The 22876-nt window shown below is 51.5% G+C and overlaps 6 non-coding genes across 6 annotated transcripts; 3 read left to right on the top strand and 3 right to left on the bottom strand.

Moving 5' to 3' along the window:
- The first annotated feature begins 512 nt into the window (after positions 1–512).
- TRNAP-UGG (transfer RNA proline (anticodon UGG)) lies at positions 513–584 on the top strand. Its single transcript has one exon. It is a non-coding gene; the product is annotated as a tRNA-Pro (tRNA).
- Positions 585–1985: 1401 nt separating this feature from the next.
- Positions 1986–2057, top strand: TRNAP-AGG (transfer RNA proline (anticodon AGG)). Its single transcript has one exon. It is a non-coding gene; the product is annotated as a tRNA-Pro (tRNA).
- Positions 2058–4052: 1995 nt separating this feature from the next.
- On the top strand, positions 4053–4125 carry TRNAK-CUU (transfer RNA lysine (anticodon CUU)). Its single transcript has one exon. It is a non-coding gene; the product is annotated as a tRNA-Lys (tRNA).
- A 6715-nt stretch (positions 4126–10840) lies between these two features.
- On the bottom strand, positions 10841–10913 carry TRNAK-CUU (transfer RNA lysine (anticodon CUU)). The gene has a single exon. It is a non-coding gene; the product is annotated as a tRNA-Lys (tRNA).
- A 3683-nt stretch (positions 10914–14596) lies between these two features.
- On the bottom strand, positions 14597–14669 carry TRNAK-CUU (transfer RNA lysine (anticodon CUU)). Its single transcript has one exon. It is a non-coding gene; the product is annotated as a tRNA-Lys (tRNA).
- A 2111-nt stretch (positions 14670–16780) lies between these two features.
- TRNAP-CGG (transfer RNA proline (anticodon CGG)) lies at positions 16781–16852 on the bottom strand. Its single transcript has one exon. It is a non-coding gene; the product is annotated as a tRNA-Pro (tRNA).
- Between the last annotated feature and the right edge of the window lie 6024 nt (positions 16853–22876).

The raw sequence follows: 22876 nt of genomic DNA, 5'->3' as shown, positions 1-22876 counted from the left end.
GCAGTGAGCCGAAATTGTGCCACTGCACTCCAGCCTGGGCAACAAGACAACAAGAGAGAAATTGTGTCTCAAAAAAAAAAAAAAAAAAAAAAAACTATGAAGCCCAGTAATAAGCCCTTGATTTGTCATTCAGATTGTATTTTCTTTGGATTGTCATTTGCCGTTTTAAAAACTTGGGTAAAATCCGTACATTTCCTTTGTGATTTCTGACATCACTATCCTGCCTGGAAATCCTTTTACTTTAATCATAGGCAAATGCACCTATATTTCATATCAGCACGACATTTAAACCACCAGCTCATAACCTCAGCGGGTAACCTTGTTGGTTTATTCAGCAGCAGTAAAGCCTGCCTCGCAAATCTGAGGGTGGCGGCGAACCCAAAAGCCCAGGTTCGCAGGTGCGCGCGCTAAGGACTGAGCTATTGGGGCAATGGAGAGAGTCTCGCTCTGCGTCAGGGACGGAAGGCCGTGTCAAAAAACAACAACAACAACAACAAAAACGAGGAAGCTGCGGCTCGTTGGTCTAGGGGTGTGATTCTCGCTTTGGGTGCGAGAGGTCCTGGGTTCAAATCCCGGACGAGCCCCTTTTCCTTCTCTTTTTTCCGTTTTCTCATTTTCAGCAAGGACAGGAGACTAGGAAGGCGGAGGGAGGCTTCTGTTGGCAGGGCCTCAGTGGAGACCTCCCGGGGTCCCGGGACGCAGACGGATGGGCCTCAATCGTTCGCCTTGCTGTCGGTCCCATCACCCTGAAATGGAATCCAGCACTGCCAACTGCGGTAACCGTGGTTAAAGGAGACGACCCCGTGCAGCAGGAGGAGGTTATTTAGAATAAGGAAGAATGCGCCTGGCTCGTTTATTTATGGGCATAAATTTTTCGTAGGGTTCGAGAGTATGGCGGCTCCAGTCCCAGGTGAGCCCTACCCTAGCTTAAAATTGCATGGTATTGAGGGGGAGTAATATATGTGGCGGGGTGCCAGAGGGAGGGGAATGAGGGAGAGACGAAGGAGGGTCGAAGGCCGGGGCATCAGCTGGCAGCACTTTAGTGGGCCCTGGCGGGGTGGGGGTCTCGGGCCCCGTCTCCACGCCCAGACCCCAAGGCCTTCCCACTGAGCCAGGAAATTCGAGGCTTGGATCCGGAGGGGAGGGGGAGACACTTTCAGTCCAGATCTGCCGAATTATCGGGCTCCGGGTGAAATTTGGACACAGAGAAGGACAGAATGACAGTCAAAGGTGCCCCGGAACCGACGCCTGGACGCGGCCTCTGCTGCCCCAAGGGGCCTCTGTTTCCCCACGGCCTGGTGACCGGAGGTTCCGCCAGTTCCCCCAGTGAAGGGGAAGGAGGTACATCGCTGACTCCGGCAGGCGCCGCCGGTCTGGTGGAGCGAAGCGACGCTCAGTGTCAGCCTCTTGAATTGAGGTTCCAAGTGGGAAGCTCGCCTTCTGGGTTTTGGCTTCCCTGGGGGAGAAGGGAGGACTGGAGCGGGAGAAGCGTGGGGCGCGTCGAGGTAGGGGGCTTGGTGGCTGGTTCCTGGTGCACTCGCCAGGCCTTTACTGACCACCCATCTGCATCACGCCGCCCGGCTGCAGCGTTTCCAAGGCGGACGTCCAGTGGTCGCGGTGCGCGGACCCTCAGCGCAGCCGCTGCCAGCTCTTGAGAGGTTCCCATGTCCCGCCGGAGCTGGAGCTCCTCACTACGCGAGGTGTCGTGACGCGCGGATCCCCAGCCCAGGGCTGAAAGGCGGAGGCGGGCGAGGGCCCGGGGGGCCCCGGATTGTGGGGGCACAGGGGATGCGCCCCATTTTGTGCGGCGCAGGGAAAAGCGGGAGCTCAGGGTTCCCGCCGTGCCCACCCGCGCTTGAACTTGTCTCTTCCAGACTTGGCAGGAAATCGGAGTCTCCTCCTAGCTCTGCTCTGCTGGGTCCCCACCTCTGGCCACGAGGACTCCAGGAGGGCCACAAAGACAAGCCAAAGAAAGCAGAGTGTGTGGCTCGTTGGTCTAGGGGTATGATTCTCGCTTAGGGTGCGAGAGGTCCCGGGTTCAAATCCCGGACGAGCCCAGCTTTTGGTCCAAAATATTGGTTTCTACCCTCTCCTACTTTAGATGAAGATCAGAAATCCAGACAATTCTGACAGGTCAGCGCAGCCCAAGTCCTTCGAAGTTAGTTTGCTTGTTTTGAGACGGAGTCTCTGTGCCCTGGCTGGAGTGCAGTGGTGCTATCTCACCTCACTGCAACCTCCGCCTCCTGGATTCAAGCAATTCTCCTGCTTCATTCTCCCAGGTAGCTGAGACTATAGCCACGTGCCACCATGCCTGGCTAATTTTTGTGGTTTTTTTTAGTAGAGACAGGGTTTCGCCATGTTGGCTACGCTGGTCTCCAACTCCTTACCTCAGGTGATCAGCTGCCTCGGCCTCCCAAACTGCTAGGATTACAGGTGTCAGCCACCGCGCTCAGATTTGGAAGTTAATTTGTACAAAGATCTAAAGCTGTCTGACACCACCCACTGCCACATTTAAAATTTATTTGGAGTTTTGTCACCAGTGTCGCCAGAGCCCTATCCCCTGATATTTTTGTTTGATATTTTGCTATTTTTGTTTTCTGCTTTTATTATTATTATTATTTATGAGCTACTTTTGTCAGTAGGAACTCACTCGAGGCACTGAAGAAGAGATAAGTCCTCCCTATATATAGTAAGAGCCGAGTCTTCACTGTCAGACATCTTAAAAAGTCTACCTTGGGATTCCCACCCAGTGTCCCTGGCTCCGGCGGCTAGAGCCTTAAGGAGAGAAAGCCGGGCACTTGAGCAGAGGAGATGGGCTATGGGCGTTTGTATCTGGGGTCCAGAGTCCTCTCCCTCCCCACATCCCGACACTCCTCACCTGTGTGTAGCCTTCTGGGGCTCCTCTACTCCCCTATCCTAGTTCTGGAAAGGGTGCAGACCGAACCCAGGAGCCCGGGTATCTGCGTCCTGAGTCCCAGCGCCCACCAGGACTGGGGCCTCCTCCCATCTATTCTGAGGACAGAATCTATTGGCAGAGTCTTCCTTTTTGTTTGGTATGCTGGGTTTGAGAACTTGCCATGAACCAAGAGTCGTGACTAATCCAATTTTGAGGGCTTGAGAACCAAGTGGAAAGAAACTCAAGCAGATTTAAAGTGAGCAATGTCTGGTTATGCCCTTGAGCCCCTGCAGAAGCAAACAATAATTTTTTCTGTGTGTGGACAAATACATTTGTATTCCAGATCTCACAGAATTTCCTACACAAAGAAATTTGCAAGGAAAATGGACATTGCACTCTAAAAATTAACAAGGAAAGAAGGTACCAGGAGCAACAACTCATTAACAGGAACAGAAACAAAATTGCAAACATTTCAGATGCAAAGTGTATCGGACTTATAATACAACTATCCCTACTGTGTCTAAAGAAATGAAAGGCAATAAAGAAAATATCTTTGACATCAGGACCTCCAACCTTCTAGAATGAAAAAAGAACCAAATAGTTCTAGATATAGAAGCACACAGTAATGCAAAGGGAACAACTAGATGCACGTCACAGTAAGTTACAGTGCGGAGCAGTACCTGCGAGGGCTTCTGTGAGTCCCAATGAGCTTTGGGCATTCTGTCTGCAGCTGCAAGGATGGCCCATACACAGCAGAACTCTCCTGTCCCTGTAACTCAAGTGGCCTCCAAAAAAAAAAAAAAAAAAAAGGTTGCCAAGATTGTCATTGACTCTTTAAGTGCATGCAGTCGCAGTCTGGGGATGTTTTTCTCTTTCTGGAAGAAGGCCTTTTCAGCAGAGGGCACAGATTGGGAGAACACAGATTTATGCCGGCGCGGTGCCAAAGGAGACTCTGGCAGGTCACCCCCATTTATGGGAGATCACGGGGTGGTGAGGGAAGTCCTGCACTAGCGGGGACGTCGGTGGGGAACTGAGCCTGTTGTGGGGGACCCCAAGTGCGCCCTGGTTTCCCGGAGTGATTCATTACCTCACTTTGTTTCCACCACCCTTAGGCCACCCGGCCCATTTGTAGATATGGAAAGGAACCCATAAGAAAGCCCAGCTAGCTCAGTCGGTAGAGCATGAGACTCTTAATCTCAGGGTCGTGGGTTTGAGCCCCACGTTGGGCGTGCCTTTTGATGTACCGCGAATGTACATCTTCTTCTCCCAGCTTTCTGCCCCTGGCGATGCAAGACTTGGTGAAAGAAGAAACTCAAGCAGAAGATTTAAAGTGACCAATGTCTGGTTATGCCCTCCCCTGCTTATTCCAGAAAGCCATCCTGGCTCCTGCCCCATGGATGCGGTTCCTACCTGGAAGACCAGGAGAACAGCAGTTCCTCGCTCCTTGTTAGCAGAGGCCCTGGGGAAGACCCCCACTAGGGTTTTCCTTTTCTGGGATCCCAGCAGGGCTGTCCTCATTAAAACAGAAGAAAGTCTGAGAACCTAGGCTTGTACAGGATTGGACTCTCTTGTACCCTAAGCAACAATCATAGCCTGGACAAGGAGCCACCTACAAAACCTTTCTCTGCTTATCTCCCGTCGTCCTTATGCCTGGCTCCACCCTTGTCCAGCAACATTGCCCAGATGCTGATCCCCAGGGGGTCATGTCAGGGAGAGTTTGACTCAGGTCCCATCAAGTAGAGGGGGATAGAGATCCCAATGTTCACTAGTTTGAGAGTCCCAGTGTCTGGCTTTCCTGCCTTCCTCTCTGATTATAGGCTTCCAGCCCAGGGAGGTGGGTGCCAGATCCTCCCAGAAGTGCCCAGTGCAGCCGGAGGCAGCAGCTGTGGTCTCCTGAGTTACCCAACCTCCCTCCACCCGGACCCTCTGGTGCATACAAGATTTTACTGGATCTCTGCTTGTAGGGCCAGCGTGGTGCTGCTGGTACCTGCTTGCAGAGTTGTGAGGCTGGTGATGGTGACCCAGGGGGCAGAGATTAGGATGTTCAACATTAGCAGTAGACGTAGCTAATGCTTATTAGGCTCACCATGCCTAACACTCTTGTAAGCTCTTTACTTATCTAAACTCATTTAATCTTCACTACTATACTCTTATTGTTGCATTTTCAGACAAAATTGAGGAGCTGGGATGGAAACATGGAAACCCAGTCAACCTGCCACAGAATGTGCCCTCCCAACCCCAGCAGGTCAGGGAAGCGGACGGCAGGGAAGAGACGGGCTGCTTGACTTGGTGTCGGCATTCCTGGGGCAGTGAGGTTTATTGACTGATTGATTTACTGATTGAGAGGAGTCTCGCTCTGTTACCCAGGCTGGAGTGTGGTGATGTGATATCCGCTCACTGCAACCTCTGCCTCCTGGGTTCAAGGAATTCACCTGCTCAGCCTCCCTTGAGTAGCTGCGATTGCAGGAACGCGCCACCATGCCCGGCTAATTTTTGTGTGTTTTTAGTAGAGATGGGGTTTCACCATGTTGGCCGGGCTGGTCTCGAACTCCTGGCCTCAGGTGATCTGCCTGCGTCTGCCTCCTAAAGTGCTGGGATTACAGGCGAGAGCCACCGCGCCTGGCCGGTTTATTCAGAATAGTTTTTTGGTTTTTTTTTTTGAGATGGAGTTTCACTCTTGTTGCCCAGGCTGGAGTGCAATAGCACCTTCTTGGCTCACCACAACCTCCGCCTCCTGGGTTGAAGCGATTTTCCTGCCTTCACCTCCCAAGTAGCTGGGATTACAGGCATGCGCCACCACACCCAGCTAATTTTGTATTTTTAGTACAGATGCGGTTTATCCATGTTGGTCAGGTTGGTTGCAAACTCTCAACCACCAGGTAATCCGCCTGCCTTGGCCTCCCAAAGTGCTGGGATTACAGGTGTGAGCCACCTTGCTCGGCCTATTTAGAATAGTTTATAATGAAAAATACATTGGCACAACTCCTCAGGTGTGCTCCTTAATGCTGGTGCAAGGAACACCACTCAAAATCCAGACCTGGCCTTCTGAGATAGGTCAAGCTGTAAGGTCACTTGGAGCCCACTGAGGAAAGTGGCACTGGGACAGGCACAGTGGCTCACGGCTGTAATCCCAGCACTTTCGTAGGCCGAGGCGGGTGGATCGTCTGAGGTCAGGACTTCGAGACCAGCCTGGCCAACATAGTGAAACCCCGTCTCTACTAAAAATACAAAAATTAGGCAGGCATGGTGGCAGGTGCCTGTAATCCCAGCTACTTGGGAGGCTGAGGCAGGAGAATCGCTTGAACCCAGGAGGCAGAGGTTGCAGTGAACCAAGATCATGCCATTGCACTCCAGCCTGGGTGACAAGAATGAGACTGCGTTTCAAGAAAGAAAGAAAGAAAGAAAGAAAAAAGAAAGAAAGAAAGGAAGGAAGGAAGGAAGGAACGAAGAAAGAAAGAGAAAGGAAGGAAGGAAGGAACGAAGAAAGAAAGAAAGGAAGGAAGGAAAAGAAAGAAAGAGGCACCCATCAGTAGGCCTGCTTTTCTTTTTTGCTTTTTCTGAAATTTTGAGATAGGGTCTCACTCTGTCACCCAGGCTGGAGTGCAGTGATGCAGTCACAGCTTACTGTAGCCTCGACCTTCTGGGCTCGATCAGTCCTTCCACTTCAGCCTCTCAGGTAGCTGAGACTACAGGCCGAGCCACAATGCTTGGCTATTTATTTTTTGTAGTAGCAGTAGCAATAGTAGAGATAGGGGTCCCTCTTTGTTGCCCAGGCTGGTCTTGAACTCCTGGGCTCAAGTAATCCTCCCATCTCAGACTACCCAAGTTCTGGGATTATAGGAATCTGCCATCAAGCCTGACTCAGGCATGCTTTTCACATAAGGCATAAGAGATCTCAGGTTCTAGTCCTGAATAAGCCCAAAGTTTTTTCCTTCTAAAATCACTAACATTCTAGGTTAGGGGCTTGGTCCCTTCCCTTCCTGTGGTCCTGAGGATCAACTGTGGGGAGTAAAGGTGGAGAAGCCAGTCCCCTCCAGTTTCCCTGCAGGGCTCGCAAGGGATTGGGGATCGAGACCTGGAGACCCTATAGGTAAAGAGGAAGAATCTTGGAGGACAGCGAGAGTCGGTATGAAGGATCAAGAATTGCTGGTTGTAGGCCCGGCACGGTGACTCACCCCTGTAATCCCAACACTTCAGGAGACGGAGGTGGGCGAATCACTTGAGGTCAGGAGTTTGTTATATACAAAGTTTCGGTGCCGCAAAAGAAATAGCACTAAAATATAAAATTTTCTTTTTAATTCTCAGCAAGGCGAGGTACTTCTATAGAAGGGTGCGCCCTTACAGATGGAGCAATGGTGAGAGCACACTTGGACAAGGAAAGGGAAGGGGTTCTTATCCCTTTCGCACGTGGTCCCTGCTGCTTTGTCTTTCCCCTATTAGATAGGGTTAGACCGCACAGGCTAAACTAATTCCGATTGGATAATTTAAAGAGAGAGACGGAGCGAATGGTTTGGCAGGAAAAGTGGTTATTACAGAGCAGGTAATCGAATGAATCAGGGTGGAGTAGGTAATCGAAAAAGGTTGCTTTATGAGGAAGTTAAGTTTAAAAGTAGAAAGTAAAGAATTGAACATACTGACATATTGAATCTTTCAAAAGAAATTTAGAACTCATATCTAACAAGTTGGAGACCAGCCTGGCCAACATGGTGAAACCTCGTCTCTACTAAAAATACAAAAATTAGCTCGGTGTGATGGCACGTGCCTGTTCCCAGCTACACGGGAGGCTGAGGCAGGAGAATCACTCAACCCTGGGAGGCAGAGGTTGCAGTGAGCCGAGATCGCGCCACTGCACTCCAGCTTGGGCAACAGAGAGAGACTCCATTTAAAAAAAAAAAAAAAAAGTGTACAATTTGGTAAGTTTTGGCAGTCCATCACTCTCTGCTTTCTGTCACTGTATTATTTTGCATTTTCTAGAGTTTTACACACATGGGATCATCATTATATAACATTATTTTTTATGACATTATCCTCTATTTTGGATTTATGATAATTCATTTAATCCATGCCCTATTTTGGGGCAAGTAGATTGTTTCCATTTGTTTTTTGTTTTGTTTTGTTTTTTGAGACGGAGTCTCGCTCTGTTGCCCAGGCTGGCATGCAGTGGCACGCGATCTCGGCTCACTGCAACCTCCACCTTCCGGGTTCAAGCGATTTTTCTGCCTCAGCCTCTCCAGTAGCTGGGACTACAGGCACGCGCCACCACGCCCGGCTAATTTTTGTAGTTTTGGTACAGACGAAGTTTCACCATGCCAGGCTGGTCTCGAACTCCTGACCTTGTGATCCGCCCGCCTCGGCTTCCCAAAGTACTGGGATTACAGGCGTGAGCCACCGCGCCCAGCCTGTTTCCTGGTTTTTAAGTATAATCTCAGAATAAATATTTTTTGATGCAAAATATCTATGTAAATCTATTACTACTTTTCTAGGATACAAGCCCTCGGTCAGGCTGGTGGGAATATAAAATAATCCAGCCACTGTGAATAATAGCCTCAAAATGTTAAACACAGAACTACCAAATGACCCCAAAATTCCATTCCTAAATGGAATTCCACTCCTATGCTCAAGGAAATTTAAGACGTATGTTCATACTAAATCATGTACACAATGTTCACTTTAATGAGCTGAGTTGTGACTGTCCACCATCCATATTGAAGTTCTAACTCTCAGTCCCTCAGAATGTGGCTGTATTTGGAGACTGGATATTTAAAGAGGTAATTAAGACAAAATGAGGTTATTAGTATGGGCCTTAATCCAATATGACTGGAGTCCTTATAAGAAGAGGAAATTCAGGCCAGGCACCGTGGCTCACGCCTTTAATCCCAGCACTTTGGGAGGCCAAGGCAGGTGGATCACCTGAGGTCAGGAGTGGTGAAACCCCGTCCCTACTAAAAATACAAAAATTAGCAGGGCATGGTGGCATGCGCCTGTAGTCCCAGCTACTAGGGGGGCTGAGGCAGGAGGATCGCTTGAACCCAGGAGGCGGAGGTTGCAGTGAGCCAAGATCATGCTACTGCACTCCAGCCTGGGCGACAGAGTGAGACTCCGTCTCCAAAAAAAAAAAAAAAAAAGGAAACTTGGCCTGGGTGTAATCCCAGCACTTTGGGAGGGCAAGGCAGGAGGATCTCTGGAGCCCAGATTTAAAAAAAAAAAAAAAAAAAAAAAGGAAGAAAGAAAATACTCTATTTTCAATTTTGTCTGAAAATGCACTTATAAGGGTATAGCAGTGAAGACTGAACAAGTTAAGGCACGGAAAGGGGCTGGCTGTGGTGGCTCAGCCTGTATTCTCAGAACTTTGGGAGGCTGAGGCAGGTGAATCGCTTGAAGCCAGGAATTCAATAAGTAAAGAGCTTAGAAGAGTGTTAGGCATGATGAGCTTAAAGAGCGTTAGCTACATCTACTGTTAATGTTGAACATCCCATTCTCTTTTTTTTTTTTTTGAGACAGAATCTGGCTCTGTTGCCCAGGCTGGAGTGCAGTGGTGCAATCTTGGCTCACTGCGAGCTCTGCCTCCTGGGTTCACGCCATTCTCCTGCCTCAGCCTCCTGACTAGCTGGGACTACAGGCGCCTGCCACCATGCCCAGCTAATTTTTTGTATTTTTAGTAGAGATGGGGTTTCACCGTGTTAGCTCGGATGGTCTTGATCTCCTGACCTCGTGATCCGCCCGCCTTGGCCTTGCAAAGTGCTGGGATTACAGGAGTGAGCCACCACACCCAGCCAAACATCCCATTCTTTGACCACTCCATCACCAGCCTCAGAACTCTGCATGCAGGCACCCCCTGCCCTAGATTTCACAGGAGAGATCCTGTGAAATCCTGTGGTTTCAGGGTGGAGGGAGACCAGGTAACTGGGGAGATTAGAGCCTGACCTCCCAAAGACCTGCTCCCTCTGACTGCACTGGGCACCTCTGGGAGGATCCGGCACCCACCTCCCTGGGCTGGAGGCCTTTAATCTGAGGGGGAGACAGGGAAGCTAGACACTGGGACTCCCAAACTGGTGAACATTGGGATCCCCATCCCCCTGTACTCGATGGGACCGTAGTCAAAAACCCTGACATGATGACACGACCCCCTGGGGATCAGCATCTGAGCGGTGTTGCTGGACAAGGGTGGAGCCGGGCATAAGGATGACCAGAGATGAGTGGAGAAAGGTTTCATGGGTGGCTCCTTGGTCTAGGCTATGATTGTTCCTTAGGGTGCAAGAGAGTCCAATCCTGGACAAGCCCACGTTCTCAGACTTTCTTCTTTTAATGGGGCACAGTCTTGCTGTGGTCCCAGAAGAGGAAAACCTTAGTGGGCAGCTTCCTCACGGTGGCTGCTAAGAAGAGCAAGGAACTGCTGTTCTCCTGGTCTTCCAGGTAGGAACCGCGTCCATGGGCCCCCATAAGGGGTCCACAGCGATACTTGGAGTAAACGCCCCCCAGCTCAGGAACCCAGGATGGTTTCCTGGGATGAGCAGTCATCTGCTTTCACCAAGTCTTGCATCGTGGGCCGGGCGCGGTGGCTCACGCCTGTAGTCCCAGCACTTTAGGAGGCCAAGGTGGGTGGATCACTTGAGGTCAGGAGTTCAAGACCATCCTGGCTAACAAGGTGAAACCCCATCTCTACTAAAAATACAAAAAATTAGCCAGGCGCGGTGGCGGGCGCCTGTAGTCCCAGCTACTCGGGAGGCTGAGGCAGGAGAATGGCGTGAACCCCGGGGGGCGGAGCCTGCAGTGAGCCGAGATCGTGCCACTGCACTCCAGCCTGGGCAACAGCGAGACTCCGTCTCAAAAAAAAAAAAAAGTCTTGCATCGCCAGGGGCAGATGGCTGAGAGAAGAAAATCCACCCAGGTGGAACAGAAACTCACAATGCTATCCTTGTGGGTGAGGCTCGCAGTAAAAGGTCTCGCCCAACGTGGGGCTCGAACCCACGACCCTGAGATTAAGAGTCTCATGCTCTACCGACTGAGCTAGCCGGGCGACACACTGATGTCACCTTAGTGGATTTCTAGATTTAAAGCAGAGTCCAGGACCAGGAGCCTCAGTGTGGGGACTACACTGTAGAACACAGTTGCTCCGCAGTAAGCGTTGCCCTCAGGCCTGCCCCAAAGGCGAGGCGCAGCCGGAGGCCCCCAACGGTAGCTGGATCCGGGTCCTTCTCTGCGTCAGAGGCCCACCCGCGGACGCCCCCAGCCTGGCACCTCCTGAGTGCCAGGGTGCCTGGCCCTGGCACCCGCCCTGACTCAGGGCTGTGGAAGCGGATCTGACCTGTGGATTCCTCATTCACGCGAAATACCTTTGCTGAGCCCCAACTTCGAGCCCAGCCAGATCCCATGGAGGCAGTAGACCCTGGGCATCCAGCCCCGTTGAAGGGTGTGGCACAGAGCCGGAGCGGCCAAACTGGGGCAAGAAATTGTGACTCCTGCCCAAAGTGTGGGGGTGGGGGTGGGGAAGAGGGAGGGACTGCAGGAGCTGCGAGGCGCCCCGGAAAGAAAACCGTGTCCCCGCCAGGGGGAGGTGGGCCGGGCTGGGCTGGGGTGCAGGGGACCGGGAGAATGTGGGAGGCGGCCGGCAGTGATGGCGGGAAGCAGACAGGAAACCTCCGTGACCCAGCGGCCTCCTGCGCTGGGTTCCGTGCCTCGCATCCCACCTGGGCAGGTGACGGTTTCCCGTTCCTTTCTAGGACCCTTAGCCTTTGCCGCTGCTGTTCGGCTGCAGAAGAATCCCCTAGCCGGGTTCGGTGGCTCACGCCTGTGATCCCAGTACTTTGGAAGGCCGAGGGAGTAGGGTCGCTTGAGCCCAGGGGTTGGGGACCAGCCTGGGCAATATAGTGAGACCCCCGTCTCTACAAAAAATAAAAATTTAAAAATTAGCCGAGCGTGGTGGCGCGCGCCTGGAGTCCCAGTTACTCGGGAAGCTGAGGCTGCAGTGAGCTATGATTGCACCATAGCACTCCAGCTTCGGCAAGAGGGCAAGACCCTATCTCAGAAAAAATAAAAATTAAAAAAAAAAAAAAAGAATCCCCCCTGAGCCCTCAGCACTTGCATCTCTCCAGGTTCGAGTCTGCTCCTTGGCAGGGCTGTGGGGGCGGCGGCTTCAGGCGCCCCGTGGACTCTGTTTTTCCTGGCTCTTCTGTTCTCACTCCACGCTGAGGTCCTATTTCTTCCAGGACCCCAGAGTTCAGCCAGGAGGGAGCGCTCCTCAAACCCTACGTCCAGGGTTTAAGGGAGATGCCTAAGAGGGTTCAAGCCACATGCCTGAGAGTGGGGGGTGGGGAGGGTGGAGTCTCATCTGGACCCACCTAGCTAGCCAGACTGGGGCAGGCTGTTATGCTGCCATGCTGGTCGGGCCTCGCCGCCCGGGGGAAGGCGATCCGGACAGGAAACCAGCAGTTTAAAAAAGAAAAGAAAAGAAAAAGTGGGAGGGGCTGAGGGCAGCTCTAACCTCAGCAGGTTTTTCCAGCAGCGAGATGGGAGTGTGTATGGGGTGACCCCTCACGTTCAGCCCCAGCACTGGGGCTTCGACCTGGGCTTTCCGTTTTTTTGCTTCTTCCTGCGCTGCTGAATCACAATATCAAAAACCTAGAGGATCTGCTGTATCAGCCAGGCTCTGGAAAGAAACAAAACCGTTAGAAGAGATATTTGAGACAGATGACGCTTATGTGTACACGTGCATGGACGTGTTGCTATTTTTATTAGATTTATTTAAATGAATTGGCACATGTGATTGGGCAAGTCTGAAATGTATAGAGTGGGCAGCCAAGAGTTAATGTGGAAGTCTTCAAGCACTGTTTTACATGCTTTACCAAAAAATGAAGTAATTTTAATACTCTAATTAATCTTTTAATTGCCATTATCCTCACATTACAGATGTGTAAGCTGGGGCCTTTGAGAGCCTCAATTTTGTGGGTCCATATTTGTGGGGTGCAGATGAGGGATGGGGATCCTGGTCCTGTCATCTTTCCCTCTATCCCTAAAAGAACTGTCCCAGGCCGGGAGCAACGGCTCATGCCTGTAATCCCAGCAATTTGGGAGGCCGAGGCTGGCAGATCACCTGAGGTCAGAAGTTCGAGACCAGCCTGGCCAACATGGTGAAACCCTGTCTCTACTAAAAATACAAAAAATTAGCCGGGAGTGGTGTTGAGTGCCTGTAGTCCCAGCTACTTGGGAGCCTGAGGCACGAGAATCACTTGAACCCAGGAGGCAGAGGTTTCAGTGAGCCAAGATCACACCATTGCACTCCAGCCTGGGTGACAGGGACTCTGTCTAAAATAACAATAATAATAATAAAATAGCTGGGCGTGGTAGCTCACGCCTGTAATCCCAGCACTTTGGGAGGCCGAGGCGGGCAGATCAAGAGGTCAGGAGATTGAGACCATCCTGGCTAACACGGTGAAACCCTGTCTCTACTAAAAATACAAAAAATTAGCCGGGTGTGTGGCGGGCGCCTGTAGTCCCAGCTACTCGGGAGGCTGAGACAGGAGAATGGCGTGAATCCGGGAGGCGGAGCTTGCAGTGAGCCGAGATCATGCCACTGCACTCCAGCCTGGGCGACAGAGGGAGACTCCATCTCAAAATAATAATAATAATAATAATAATAATAATAATAATAATAAAATAAACATGTCTGTTTCTTATTTGCCGTACTGGCCTCACAATGGGCTGGTAAGAGGTCTCAGTTAAACTCACAGGTCCAGGGCCCTAAAATGGTACTAAACGTGGGGTGAAGGCCTGGAGTAAGAGCTTTAGCTCTGAGTCCCCGCCTCCCTTAGAGGCCCGAAGCGCATGGAGAGGAGCATCTCAGGCCAAAACAGAGCTGGCCCCAGAGGCAGGCAGACCAAGGTCTTCAGCCCCTTTCACCCATTCCCAGTCTGTAGGGGCCTTCAGAGGCCAGGTCAGGGCCTGGATTCCTGACGGGCTGTGGCAGACAGATGCTCTATGGCAGGACCTCAGCCAGCCTGCTCCTCCTGGCTGCCCTAAGGTCGGGGCACTGCCTTGAGTCTCTTCATTTGCAAAGCTGAGGAGGCTTGGGGAGGTTTGAAATCCAAGCCAGTTCCTCTGCCAGGAACTGGGGTGTGGCTGTAGTCCCTCGGTCAGTGGGACAATGGGACATTAGGACCTGCCTCCTGCGGCCTGGGGCCTTTCTGCCCAGCCCCTTGCCTTCTTCCTTCCTCCTCCAGAGACAAAACATCGCCCTTGGGATTCCCATGGAGCAGTTCCGACATTCCCCCTGTGGTATCCCCCAGTTGGGCAACCCCATGTATGATAATCTTACCACCCACCAATGGAAAAGATGTGACTCTCATTCAGAGTGAGGGGTGGAGGGGACTCTACCCGGCCAAAGCCAAGTCACAGGTAAGGCAGGAAGGCCCCAGTTGGTGAAGGAGCAGCACCTAGACCACACCTATGGGAACTGCACCTCTGTGCCTGGCTCTGCTCTCCCTGCTTAAGCCACGTCCCCCAAATGGATCCCTAAATGTGGAAAACGTGAGACAGAATGCGTCCCCCCAAATGAAAGTCAGAGATCCAGAACAGAGGACCCTCCTCCTCATGCAATGAGGCAGCCGGGAAGTTTTCTCGAGATCTCTCTAAACAGTATTCTGTGTTGCTTACAAGCTCTACAAGGCCTGAGCTATGAAAGAACTCCCTTCAAAGGGTAGACTCCACCCAACGTGGGGCTCGAACCCACGGCCCTAAGATTAAGGGTCTCATGCTCTACCGACTGAGCTAGTCAGGCAGGTAGTGACAGGTGGTGTTCTTTTTCCCTAGATCTGAGGCCTTAGGTGACTTGGCTGCTCCTATCAGGCCTTCTCCGATTTCCAACATCTGCTATGTCAATAAGGACTCTGGATTCTGGGGCTGAGTCCCCTAGACCAGCCAAAGTTCTAGAGTTGCGACTTGAGGAAATGGAGGGCAGGAGTGGGGCTCGAATACCAGGACTGTGGGCGACTCACCTGAGCCGCGGTGGCCAAGGAAACACATCCCCTTCTCTGCCACCTCAAACAGGCCTCGGGGCTACCTGCTTGCTGGGGCAGTTTGTGGTCTGGGGTTGCTGAGTCATGGCTGCTTGTTTCTTTGTTAGCCAGGCCCTGGGTCCGAGCCCTAAGGACATTGTTGTGGAACAAAAGCAGGGGCTGGGATTATAGCGCTTGGAGTCCCTGACCTTGCCTGGGGCGCTTTGGAGGCAGGAGCAGAGCTGCGGAAGTCCCACCTGTCTTAGAGCCACCTGGGACCTGGTCTCCACAGATGTTCCTCTCTGTCTGGGCCCAAATGCTGGGAAGAGAAACATTGAGAAGAGGACACGTAGATCGTAGATCGGGTGCAGTGGCTCACACCCATAATCCTGGCCACTTTGGGAGGCCAAGGTGGGCAGATCACTTGAGGCCAGGAGTCCAAGATCAGCCTGGGCAATATAGCAAGACCCTGTTTTTATGAAAAAAATTTTAAAATTAGCCAGGTGTGGTAGCCCAGTGACTCACACCTTTAATCCTAGCAATTTGGGAGGTCAAGGCAGGCAGGTCACTTGAGGCCAGGAGTTCGAGACCAGCCTGGCCAACATGGTGAAACCTCGTCTCTACTAAAAATACAAAAATTAGGGCCAGGCGTGGTGGCTCACACCTGTAATCCCACACTTTGGGAGGCCAAGGTGGGCAGATCACGAGGTCAGAAGTTTGAGACCAGCCTGGTCAATGTGGTAAAACCCTGTCTCTACTAAAAGTACAAAACACTAGCCAGGTGTGGTGGCAGGCACCTGTAATCCCAGCTACTCAGGAGGCTGAGGCAGGAGAAGCACTTGAAACCGGGAAGTGGAGGTTACAGTGAGCCAACCAAGATCGTACCGCTGCACTCCAGCCTGGGAGACAGAGTGAGAGTCCGTCTCAAAAAAAAAAAAAAAGTTAGCCAAGCGTGGTGGCATCCACCTATACTCCCAGCTACTCAGAAGCTGAGGAAGGAGAATCTCTTGAACCCTGGAGACACAGGTTGCAGTGAGCCGAGATGGTGCCAATGCACTCCAGCCTGGGCGACAGAGCAAGACATTGTCTCAAAGAAAAGTATAATTATATAATACAATTATATTATTATGATATAATCATATTATTAATATAATTATATGATACATATATACTACATATAATATATAAACATATATATGTTTAGATATAAAATATATATGTTTTTCATATGTGTGTATATTATTCAATACTGTAGACACGAAATCTAATTACCATGTGTAATGAGAGAATGAGATATCTTATTTTTTTGGTACTAAGTCTTCAAAATCCCGATGTGTATTTTGTACTCACAGCAGCACATCTCAAGTGGACCAGCCATATTTCAAGTGTTTAAGAGCCATAAGTGGCTCCTGGCTACCTTCCTGGCCAGCGCAGCAGGGGGCCATCGGGTCACGCAGCTTTGACCTGCTCTCAACGAGCTTCATCTGCGACTCCGCCTTGGCCTGCAGAGATGTGGGTTTCTAGGGCGAGGAGGGGAGGTCGAGGAACGAATAGCTCTCCAGGGCCCGCCCGGACCGTGCACCCCGATCACTCAGAACCCAACCACCGGCCTCCCCCATACCCAGAGCCCATGTGGAGCTGAGCAACCCGGGCTGCAGAGGGTGCAGCGTCTCTGGTCTGGGGCTGGGAAGGAGAAGGGCGCGGGGGCTCCAGCGAGGCTGAGGCACCTGCCGACCAGGCCAGCCTCAGGAGCATCCTGGTCCCTTGCAGCTGAGGCACAGACCTGGACCGACCTGAAGCGAGGAACGCGACTGGTGGATGAGGCTTCAGGGTCGGTCCCCGATTTTCAAGCTCTATATTCTCTAAAATGACAAGGGAAAAGTAACCACTTCTAGGGCTCGTCCGGGATTTGAACCCGGGACCTCTCGCACCCGAAGCGAGAATCATACCCCTAGACCAACGAGCCTCCCATACATGTATTTCCGCTGACATTTCAGACACCTGCCTCCGATCCGGCGCAAGTCGGCTGATTCCGAAGTGGATAGAGCTTATCGCCGTACCCAAGTGATTGGCAGAATTCTGGGGTCGCTGCGGGGAGACCCTGGTGAACCAGCCCCCTGGAGACAGAGCCCATCCACACTGGGCTCTGTAGGGGATGCTCAGGGTCAGGCCTGCAGCCTGGGGCTCCCCGCTGTCTTTTCCCCTGCGCCGGGATTACCGGGTCTGCGCTCACACCTGGGGCTGCTGACTCATACCCAAGACCTTGGCCTAGGAGGATGGCTGAGCGGCCAGCCCATCTTTCATCCGACCGCGCCGGTGTTTGGCTCCATCCCAGAGGCTCCCCCATAGCCTCCCTTGGATGGAGCCCAGAGCCTCTGCCCTGACTCAGACGTTAGCTCTGCCCCCGTCTCTTCCTCTGTCAGCAAGAGCTGAAAAAGTTCCAGGAGGTCACTGGGGATGAGCAGCGACGGCAAAGGGCATGACAGCGACACACACTCTCTCCGTCTCTGTTTCTGATTAGGGTGAGAGTGGGCCTCAGGTTCAAATCCTGATAGGCCAATACCGCAACACCTTTTGGATCCTTTTTTAAGGACGTGAGCAGGTTGGAAAGCCGGTGGAAACGGCCTGGATGTGGAGAGGATCCAGCGAGTTCCGCGTGTGGTGGGCGAGAGGGTTCTGCCCATCGCCACAGGCCGCCCGCCCTATTTTGCCCTAGATCAACCCCACCCCAGACCTGAGCGCTGTCTCATTCCGGGGACTCCCTCCTCCCCTCTGGTTGGGCTTCTCGCTGCCGCGATCGTGGGCTCCCGGCCACGCTCCTAGCGCTGGCATCGACGTTTATGGAGAGCGGAGAATACAAAGTCTTGGGTTCCAGAAAGATAAAGGGCGGTGCGGGGGGGGGGGGGGGGGGCGTGTGGGAGTAGGGGAGCAAAGATGGTGCTTCCCGCCACCGAGGCCTGTTGGTCTAGAGGTATGATTCTCGCTTTGGGTGCGAAAGGCCCGGGTGAGAGTCCCAGAGGAGCCCAGCCTGCCGCGATCAGCTGTTGTTTATGTTAGCCTGGGAAATCCAGCGCGCAAGAACAAGAATGGAGTGAATGAAAGAATCTTTCACAGGAAAAGCCGGCGCTGCCTCCCTCTCCTACCTTCTTCGGTTTCTCAAACTGCAGGATGCGACCCCACCAGGCGGGGCCTTGGGCCCCGGGCCCGGGTTTAGGAACCCGGAAATCAGCTCCACTGCCAGCCACCTCCTGGATCCAGGACTGAGTACCCTGGACAGCGCGCGACCGGCCGTTTTTCTTCTTTTAGGGAAGGACTGCAGGTACAGGTGCTTGACTGAGGGTGGGAGTCAATGAAGACGGTGTCCGGGGGCCCAGTGGCCGCAGCCAACTCAGTCTCCGCGTCCCTCGCTTGTTGGTCTAGAGAAGTAAGCGAACGCGATGGACGCCTCCCCCGACAGGAGCCTCTGTACTGGGCGGGGGTAGGCGGGCTCCCCAGCCCCAGCGGATGGAGCCCGGGCACCTGGTCACCCCGCCTCCCAGATTCCTGGGCGCAATGGGCTCAGAGGCCCAACTTCCATCTCTCTTCAACCCCCTTCCCTCCCGGGGACCTGAACTGAACCTAGGACAGTTCTGAAGTTAACACGCCTCTTCCAAAGTAAAAACCCAGACCATATTTTAATTTTTTAAAAAAGAAAAAGTCGGCAGGGCGCGGTGGCTCACACCTGTAATCCCAGCACTTTGGGAGGCCAAGGCGGGCGGATCACGAGGTCAGGAGTTCAAGACCAGCCTTCCCAACATGGTGAAAACCCTATCTCTACTAAAAATACAAAAAATTAGCCAGGCGTGGTGGCGCATGCCTGTAGTCTCAGCTACTCGGGAGGCTGAAGCAGGGGAATCGCTTGAATCCGGAGGTGGAGGTTGCAGTGAGCTGAGATGGGGCCACTGCACTCCAGCCTGGTGACAGAGCAAGACTCCGTCTCAAAAACGAACAAATAAACAAAAAAGAACAAGTCAAGCTGGGCAGGGTGGCTCATGCCTGTAATCCCAGCACTTTGGGAGGCCTAGGCGGGCAGATCACTTGAGGTCAGGAATGAGACCAACCTAGCCAACATGGTGAAACTCCGTCTCCACTAAAAATACGAAAATTAGCTGGGCTTGGCAGCATGCACCTGCAATCCCAGATATTCGGCAAGCTGAGGCAGGAGAATCGTTTGAACCCGGGAGGCGGAGGTTGCAGGGAGCCGAGATCACGTCACTGCACTCCAAGCTGGGCGACAAGAGCAAGACTCCGTCTCAAATAAAATAAAATAAAATGAAAAAGTCAAGTCAGGTCTAGATTTATCTCCATGGAGTCAAACTTTTTATTCTCAGAGATCATAGCATCGTGTGTTAAAGCATGCACCTAATTTTTTGCTGGGCACAATGGTGGACACAAAATAAAGAGCACACAGTTTGAAGTGAAGATTGACAATAACCAAGAAAAATACGTTTAAAAAAAACAGCCAGTGTTCATTTTCTGGCATTGATGCTGAGCCATAGTTATGGAAGTCTTAGGGGAAACTGGGTGAATGCTACACAAGAGTTTTCTGTCCTTTTTTTTTTTCTTTTTGGCCACTTACTGTGAATCTACAAGTATTTTAAAATAAAAAGTAAATAGGCTGGCCCAGTGATGCACATCTGTAATTCCAGCATTTTGGGAGGCCGAGGAGGGAGGATCACTTGATCCCAGGAGCTCAAGACCATCCTGGGCAACATAGAAAGACCCGGTAGCTAAATTTAAATAAATTCATCAGGCTGGCTACGGTGGCTCACGCCTGTAACCCCAGCACTTTGGGAGGCTGAGGCAGGTGGATTACTAGAGGTCAGGACCTCAAGACCGGCCTGGCCAGCATGGTGAAACCCTGTCTCTACTAAAAATACAAAACATAGTCTGGCATGGTGGCACATGCCTGTAATCCCAACTACTCGGGAGGCTGAGGCAAGAGAAACACTTGAATCCGGGAGGTGGAGGTTGCAATGAGCTGAGTTCGCATCACTGCATTCCAGCCTAGGTGACAGAATAAGACTTCACTGAAATAAATAAATAAAATTAGCTGGGTGTGGTGGCACACGTCTGTTGTTTCAGCTACTTGGAAATCTGAGGTAGGAGAATTCCTGAGTCCAGGAGGCTGAGACTGCAGTTAGCTACGATCACACCACTGCACTCCAGCTTGGGCAACATAGCAAGACCCTGTCTTGGAAAATTAAGATAAAATGAATAGACTTTCAAAAATTACAGGCTGTCATAAGGGTGTTGTCATATATAGATGAGTTCCTGACATCCCATATAGATGGGAACAACGAGTCTAGGAGTGACATTTAAGCTGAGACAGGAGAGAAAATAAGGGGCCAGTCGAGAAAGAGGAGGAAGAACAGCATTCCAGTCCAGGAACTGGTAACTGATGGGAGTTGAAGCAAAGAAGGAAAATAATGGGCTGGGCGCAATGTCTCACAAGAGGATCCCTTGAGCTCAGGAGTTTGAGACCAGCCTAAGCAACATAGTGAGGCCCCATCTCTACAGAAAACACAACAAAAACTAGCTGGTGCATGAGGTGCGAGTATTGCTTGAGCTGAGGAGGTTGAGGCTGCAGTGAGCTGTGTTCTCACCACTGTGCTGCAGCCTGGGTAACAAAGTAAGATTCTGGCTGGTCACGGTGGCTCACGCCTGTAATCCCAGCATTTTGGGAGGCCGAGGCTCACCTGAGGTCAGGAGTTCGAGACCAGCCTGGTCAACATAGTGAAACCCCAACTCCACTAAAAATACAAAAATTAGCCGGGTGTGGTGGTGGGCACTTGTGACCCCAGCTACTCCAGCTACTCGAGAGGCTGAGGCAGAGAGAATTGCTTGAACCCGGGAGGTGGAGGTTGCAGTGAGCGGAGATTGCCCCACTGCATTCCAGCCTGGGTGACAGAGCAAGATTCTGCCTCTAAAACAAACAAACGATTAATACAGGAGTGAATTGCATCAAGCGCCTTCCAAACATTAAGATCACCACATAACTTTTTTTTTATTCTGTTAATATCATGAATTATTTTGATAATTTTCTTGACTTGAAGGCCAACCTTGTACTCTTGGAATATACCTAGTTCAGCCTTTATTTGATAGCTCCAGTCTTTCTTTTTTTTTATTTCTATTTATTTTTATTTTTTTCAGATGGAGTCTTGCTCTGTCACCCAGGCTGGAGTGCAGTGGCATGATCTCAGCTCACTGCAAGCTCCGCCTCCCGGGTTCATGCCATTCTCCAGCCTCAGCCTCCACAGCAGCTGGGACTAGAGGCGCATGCCGCCATGCCTGGCTAATTTTTTGTATTTTTAGTAGAGACGGGGTTTCACCGTGTTAGCCAGGATGGTCTCAATCTCCTGACCTTGTGATCCACCCTCCTTGGCCTCCCAAAGTGCTGGGATTACAGGCGTGAGCCACCACGCCCGGCCTGATAGCTCCAATCTTTCTAAAAAGAGGCAATGACAATTACAGGATAGCCCTATCCCCTCCCTGAAAAATGCCCAGGATTGACAGTTTCGGACAGAAGAGTGGGCACCATTCCCCAACCCACCCCTGGCTCTGCAACCCTCACAGGCCAAGGACACAAGTGACCCCAGCCCCATTCCCCATGTATTGCTGTGACACACGGTCATGGTTATAAGGCCCCAAGAGCCAACATCCTCCAGGTGGGATTCGAACTCTGACCAGAGGCTGAGGTGATGGTGCTACATTATTGGGACCTGGGCTGGTGAGGTGCCTATAGCCTTTTGTCCCAGCCTCTGATCTGCCTTCCTCAGGGCCCCCAGACTGCCTCAGCACCCCCACTGGGAAATGTGTCCAAAGCCACTCTAAAGCCCAGAGATCAAAGTTTGCCTCCCATTCCAAAGACACACCTTGGCTGGTTACAACCATAATGCAAACCTACACCCAAAGTCCAAGGAAGGTGCCAGGCCGAAGAAAAATACAGACAAATCATCTTTCTTAGGAAAGAAACATTTATTAGGGACTTATGAACAGAATCCACGTCTGGGTCTCTGGTGGCAGGGAGACAAGATAGTGGGTCTCCATGCCTTTACCGCCCAGACCCAGGTTCTACATACTACAGGGAAAGGGTGTATGTACTTCAGGAGGAATGTTTAAGGCACTTGCTTAAGGGCAAGATTTATGGTAAATGCAATAGCAGCAAGGTTGTTTTGACCTAAGGGCAGAATTTATGGTTAGTCTTACACAAGAAACAATAGATGAACTAGAACTCTTAGAGGCTGTCCCAGAAGTGGGATTAATCAGAAATCTTTATGTCGGATTAGCATCCTACACAGGGTTGCCTTCGCCTCCAAAAAATCTGTTAGGCATGTTTCGGAGGGACTCGGTGGCTGCACTCCTGGTCTCCTAATAACAAGGGCCACCATCCAAACAGTAAGAGAGATAAGTAATGGCTGGGTCATACTGGTTTCTGGGGCCCTGGTGTCTCTCACAAGAGCCTGAGTTAGCCGGGGGACTGTGGAGCAGGTGGGAGGTGGTCTCTCCATGTTGACCAGTGGGCGGAAAGACACCCAGGTGCCGAGGCAAGAGACCGAGGGCACTAGCTGTTCCAGTATAATAAAATATATAAAATAACAAGAGTTATACTAGATATAGATCATAGATATGATTATATATAAGTATCATTAATCATTAGTTTGTAGTAATTACTCTTTATTCCAATATTAAATAATCCTCGCTCTACAATCATAACCTAGGAAAAACCAGGCCATCCAGAGATAGGAGCTGGAGGGACATGGTGAGAAGTGACCAGAAGACAAGTGTGAGCCTTCTGTTATGCCCGGACAGGGCCACCAGAAGGCTCCTTGGTCTAGAGGTAACGTCAGCGTCTGGGAAGACGCAAGTTACCAAGCAGACCGTGGTCTAGTGGTAGCGTCAGTGCCAAGGAAAAGCACCCGCTACTTAGCAGACCGGGAAAGGGAGTCTC

The sequence above is a fragment of the Pongo pygmaeus genome, chromosome 18 (assembly GCF_028885625.2).
Source record: "Pongo pygmaeus isolate AG05252 chromosome 18, NHGRI_mPonPyg2-v2.0_pri, whole genome shotgun sequence".
In the NCBI taxonomy this organism is placed as follows: domain Eukaryota; kingdom Metazoa; phylum Chordata; class Mammalia; order Primates; family Hominidae; genus Pongo; species Pongo pygmaeus.
The sequence above is the reverse complement of the archived record's forward strand: the minus strand, read 5'-3'. Positions and strand labels throughout refer to the sequence as shown.